Raw genomic sequence first — 6,424 nt, 5'->3', positions numbered from 1 at the left:
TAAATAACTAAATAACACCTTTTTTTGATGGGGGTGCTTTGACATTGACGGATACGGTTCGATAATGTACGCCAAAACATAAAAATTCTGCAAGAATATATGGTTCCATTCTTTCTTTTTTTTATTCCAGTAAAGTAAATGGAATAAAAAAAAGAAAGATCAAATAATTAAGAAATGGCACTTTGATTCTATTCTGTATCATAGGAATCGAAATAGTCTTTATTATGATTGTTGTTGTTTCAATAACAAGTATCCTTTTTTCAAATCAAAATAAATCATTTTTTCTATGATTCTTGGAACAAAAAAGGCCCAGCGAGGTACTGACCAGGCCGGCTGTGGAATTAAAAAAAGCTCTTGGAGACGAAATCAAAGAGGTACTTTTATTATATATTAAATTATATAGTAGTAATATATAATTTATTACTTATAATATATATTATTACTATTATTACTTATAATATATATATATATAATTATAGAATTATAATTTATATTCATTGGAATAGTGGATTGGAGATATCTCTTTCGAGCCCTTACTTTATCTCAATGGAATTACTTTTAGTTTCTATATTTTTTAATATTTTTTATATTTTATATGTCTAGATACTATATAATTATATATAATAAAAAGAATATAAAAAATAAAAATAAGAGGTATGGTATAAAAGAAAGAAAGACTCTTTTTTCAAACCTTACTTTTTGTGTAATGTAACATAGTAATTATCCTTTTTCGATTGGGGGAGATGGCTGAGTGGACTAAAGCGTCGGATTGCTAATCCGTTGTACGGGTTTTTCGTACCGAGGGTTCGAATCCCTCTCTTTCCGCTTTTGTCAATGACGTGGTATTTTTTATTTATCTTTCAATTTCGACGAGTCTTTTTTTTTTTTTTATTTTTTTATTTAATAGTTAAAGATGTGGAATAAATAAAATCCTAAGAACATTTAAAAATCGAGCAAGGAAACAAAAACTTTATTTTTTATTCTTCACGTCCAGGATTACGTCCTGGATCATTAGATAGAATCCGAAGATAAAGAGAGAAACAAAGAATATCACTACTGTTGTAAACAAATAGTTTGAGAGTAAGCATTACACAATCTCCAAGATCATTTTTTTGGAAAAAAAGAGAATATTCTCCATTTTTATACCACATATACCGCATTTTGACACCAAAAATGGTTTTTATAAAGCTAGAAATAGAAGAAATAGAAAGGAATTTTCATAAATTCATTTGTAATGTAATATGAGTCAAGTCTCATTAACAAAATTTTTTGCATACCCACAATATCTAATTGTGGGGGACTCTAATAGGTTCTTTCAATGTAAAAAAAGGGTCCGAATTAGTAAATGGGGTGATCTCCAGACTTATCGTGGCGATACAAGAATTTCAATATTTGAATTGAAGCTTTATACTATAAGACTTATCCGATCTTATCAATTGTTAGAATCTTTTTTTTATAATAAATCATGAATTTTTCTAGGACAGTATTCAAAATCTCATCGAAAACTTACAGCAGCTTGCCAAACAAAAGCTAAGAGAAAAAATAGCACAGGTATTACTGGCATAAAATCTACGATTGGATTCAAAAAAGCGTAGGCTTCGGGCAATTTGGCGAAGAAAAAACTATTTGAAGAAAGAGTAGAATTAAACCAGATACAGATCAAACTAAAGATATTAAGCATAACAAACGTTTTGTTTTTTTGTTTGTTCTTGAAGATAATTGTATTTATTTTGATTGAGTTATTAATATGAGTTATTGTTATTAATAATATAAAATTAATAATTTAATAATATAATGTTATTTTTTTTTTTTAAGTTTAAGTTATATAAAAAAAATGAGTAAAAATTAAAAAATAAAAATAAGGTAGACCAAAAAACTTTTCTTTGATTTGAACTAACTCAACCAAAAATACTTCAATTCTCAAATTAAAAGAGAATAGAAGAAATCATACTTTCATACAATATCTTAATTGAATTATATGTAATGATCAATAAAATTCGTTTAATTCTATATCTAATGTATCAAAATCCTAGTAACAATCTATTCTATAGATATTTAGACTATAATTGACGAACAACTAATAAGAATATTAGTGTTTATTAATGTCGAATAGAAATATAAAATGGGGCGTGGCCAAGTGGTAAGGCAACGGGTTTTGGTCCCGGTATTCGGAGGTTCGAATCCTTCCGTCCCAGAGCATACTTATTATATATATCATATCAGATTATATATGTCGTATCATAATACCGATTTTATATCAGAATAAAAGATTGTCTTTTTTTTTTTTATTAAGAGTATAATAATATTGGATAGAATATGATTCTTTTTTCTTATAATGATTAATTCTTATCTGAATTATATCTTTTTCGCAAATTTAATCGTGTTCAAATAACACCAAATAACACACAGATGTAATTGAATCTATTTGTATCCAAGTAAGATGGGAACATAGATCAAAAGAAAAGAGTTTTTATTATAATATAAAAAAAAAGATCCGGGGACGGGCTTTTCATTCTATGTCCATACCTTTCATATTTAAATTAGTTACTCATAAAAATAAAAAAAAAAGCCTTACTTCTTATATCCATTGGAATTTTCAATGATGCATTCTAAATATAAATGCGAAAGCCTCTCTTTCTTTTTTCCCTATACTTTAACTTTAAATGGTGGTGCAGTCTGATTATTAATTTTCTGTGGATTTATAAATTATAAACGCGGGTGTTCGTTTGATATTGGGGTACTAATTAACTTCAATCAATAATCAATAATCAATAGGATTAACTGGTTTAAAGTAAAAAAAAAAATAGGAGCAATGACTTAATCTGGACTTGTTTTAACTTGCATTTATACAAAATAGTCTAGCACTCCCTAAACTACATATAATATAGGATTCTTTTTTGATTTATGATTCATCATCTTCATAGAATTGACGGAGTAGATAGGAGTTAATCGTCAACGAAAAATACCAATTTCAATGTCTGCGTCTGTCCGAGTATCATTAAAAAACAATCAAGTTACATACGTAACATATGTATTTTCTTTGAACCTCGTTTTTAAGTATTTTGTGGTTTCTCTAATTCTAATGAATAATTGTAAATCTATGTAACAATTGAGACAAAATCTATTATCTTATTCACTTTACCTTATTACATTACCTTAGGTAAAAATTGCAGAAAGATTATTGAATTTTTCAGGTCAAATAAACTACGCAGAAAATGAGGAAATGCTTATATGTATGTCTTGTTATCGTTCTATTTCATTGAAAACTTTATTTTATTTCAATAATTACTTTCAGAAACATTTGTTTAGTCTATATGATAGATATGGGGATCTCCTAGTTCTTTTCTTTCGATTATGATTTATCAAAAATAATAACAACCCCAATCCTTCCTTACATCAGTCTTTATTCCCCACCCCATTAAATTAATAAATTAAAAAAGAAAAAAATAGATATATTATATGGGGTAAATTGAATTCTTGTTGAGACTTCTTCAGAAACTACCCATTCATAAAAGTATAGATTACTATGTACCGACCGAACCAATGATTATTCATGATTCCATAATTGAATCAATTACATACTGGTTACAGCAACCTACTAGAGAAATGTTATGGTAAAACTTCGTTTAAAACGATGTGGTAGAAAGCAACGTGCGACTTGAAGGATATGGTCGGTTGTGGATTCTTACATCCACCATTTTTTTATATTAATTATATAGGAATGAGGGTGCTCTTGGCTCGACATCGTTTGTTCTGTTCCACTGGAAAAACCTCATTTTTTGAGGGTTGCGATGTAAATAGTACATGATCATGATGGAGCTCGAGTAAAAAGTATTGATTCATTTTTTAGGGACATGGATCTAGGGTTAGTGTTAATTAATAAGTTGAAACAACTTCGTAAGTATATTTTCGATATAGAAATCGAAAGGATCCAATTCTAACAAGTTTCAAATTCATAACGAAAATTTATTGGAATTGGTAAAACTCTTTCGATCAAAAGTGTATCACATGGGAATCAACCATTTGTATGATTCTTTGATAGAAAGAAATTGCAAAAATGGTATGTTGCTGCCATTTTTTAAATGATTAAAGATCACCGAAGTAATGTCTAAACCCAACGATTCAAGGCAACGATAAAGAATCCTGGAACAAGTAAATACCGTTTTCAGTTGTCTCAAAAAATAGATCATAATGAAGAATCAAAATAAATTCTAAAGGAGACAGACAAAAAATGCGTGGTTAGAGACCGCTCAATAAAGGAAATGCCTAAAGGTTTTCCTTTGGATTATTTGAGAGTTATCCAACTTGAGTTAGGAGGATGTGAATACGAATGATTTTTTTCTTTTTCGGGCAAGAATAAGAAAAAGTACTTAAATCATAGTTTAATTGATTTGATGATTTGATGGATCTATTTGACATTAATTATAAATTCTATATATAGACATAATTTCTAATTTTCTTGAGCCGTACGAGGAGAAAACTTCTTATACGTTTCTAGGGGGGGGGGTATTATTCATCTACATCTATCCCAATGGGCGGTTTATCGAATCGTTGCAATTGATGTTCGATCCAGAAGAGAAGGAAGAGATCTTCGGAAAGTGGGTTTTTATGATCCGATAAAGAATCAAACTTATTTAAATGTTCCTGCTATTCTATATTTCCTTGAAAAGGGCGCTCAACCTACGGGAACTGTTCATGACATTTCAAAGAAGGCGGAGTTTTTATGGACCTTTCTCTTAATTAACAGATTAAATTCAATTAATGAAATACAATAAATAAAAAAAAGGGGGGAGGGGGTGACTTGTATATAACTTTGCATAACCCTTTCTATACAACTCCCCCTCTCTTGCTCTATTCCTACTCAATTTATTATTACTACCATAAGATGTCGTCGTCTATAACGACAAAAATTTATTTTTATTTTAGTGAGATAAATTCATATAAGACAGATAGATAGAAAAAAGATCAAGTGAATAAATGAATGAAATAGTTGGATCTATAAATATAAAATTTTACATTATCGCTAATTCAATAATGGTTTATTTTTCGTTGAAACTTTAACTTTATTTTTTTTTATTTATTTTATTTGTTCATAAAAAAAACATGGGATTTAAGCTTACTTTTTTTACTTATATTGATTGCGTAAACCCAATCAAGATTTTTTTATACTTCTCTCCGAATTTTTTTTACGCCTATACCTTTTTGTATTTATCTTTATTAAATATGTAGTGCTAATTTAATACAAGTCATTAGTTTTTTTATTTTTAATTTCTATTTATTTATAGTTATAGTAATTAAATATTATATTGAATTTAATAAATTTAATAAATTTAATAAGAAAATATTGAATAATTTTTTATTTCAATTTATGGTTTTCTACATTATGTTCTTTTCTCAACATTAACTTTTATATTGACAACAGTATATCAAACAAATATAATCCGATCGTGAATAAATGTATATATTTATCTCTGTTCTATAGACTTGGTTTTTTATTTTACTTTATTCAAATGGTGGGTTCATTGGATTTGCTGGGATACAAGAAGTCTTTATTTTTTTTTATTAAAAAAAAATCAATTTATTAAAAAAAAATTTATTAAAAAAAAAAAGAAATGGATAACATACGAACAAAATATGTGGTAGTCTATAAATTTTTATTTTATCTATATTTTTATCCTAATCTATATTCTTATCTTAGACGTCATTGTATTTGCATCTGATATGTTCATTTTTATGTTATGTTCAGAATCGATTAGAAAATATTTTTTTTTATTTAATATTTTGATTGCGTTGTGAAATTCAATCTCTTTTTTGATTACGATTAGATCTATACATTTTGATTCGGGTTGCTAACTCAACGGTAGAGTACTCGGCTTTTAAGTGCGACTAGCATTTTTTTACACATTTGTATGAAGCAACGGATTCGTCAATACCATCGGTAGAGTTTGTAAGACCGCGACTGACCCTGAAAGGAAGGAATGGAAAAAGCAGCATGTCGTATTAATGGAGAATTCTGAGAATATTTTATTCTTATCTTATCGGATCGATCCAAAATTGTGTTTGAATTCTTGACGCGCAAAAAAAAAGAAATTTAAAGTTGCGGTTGTTGCGGTTAATTGAATAAATGGATAGAGCCCCATGGCTCCAATTATAGGGAAACAAAAAAAAGCAACGAGCTTCTGTTCTTAATTTGAATGATTACCCGATCTAATTAAACGTTAAAAATATATTAGTGCTTGGTGCGGGAAATGTTTTTACCATAAGTGGATTAGATTATCGATTTTTTTTATAAATCCTAATTATTCGTAGATATTCTCCATTAGAGTGTGGGGATGAATGTGTAGAAAAAGCAGTATATTGATAAAAATATTTTTTTTTACAAATTTCCAAAATCAAAAGAGCGATTGGGTTGAAAAAATAAAGG

At 28.0% G+C, this 6,424-nt stretch overlaps 1 non-coding gene across 1 annotated transcript; it reads left to right on the top strand.

The window, feature by feature from the left end:
- Positions 1-737: 737 nt before the first annotated feature.
- TRNAS-GCU (transfer RNA serine (anticodon GCU)) lies at positions 738-825 on the top strand. Its single transcript has one exon. It is a non-coding gene; the product is annotated as a tRNA-Ser (tRNA).
- Positions 826-6,424: the final 5,599 nt, after the last annotated feature.

This window comes from Corylus avellana, unplaced genomic scaffold (genome assembly GCF_965113065.1).
Source record: "Corylus avellana unplaced genomic scaffold, dhCorAvel1.hap1.2 HAP1_SCAFFOLD_115, whole genome shotgun sequence".
Classification (NCBI taxonomy): Eukaryota; Viridiplantae; Streptophyta; class Magnoliopsida; order Fagales; family Betulaceae; genus Corylus; species Corylus avellana.
The sequence above is the reverse complement of the archived record's forward strand: the minus strand, read 5'-3'. Positions and strand labels throughout refer to the sequence as shown.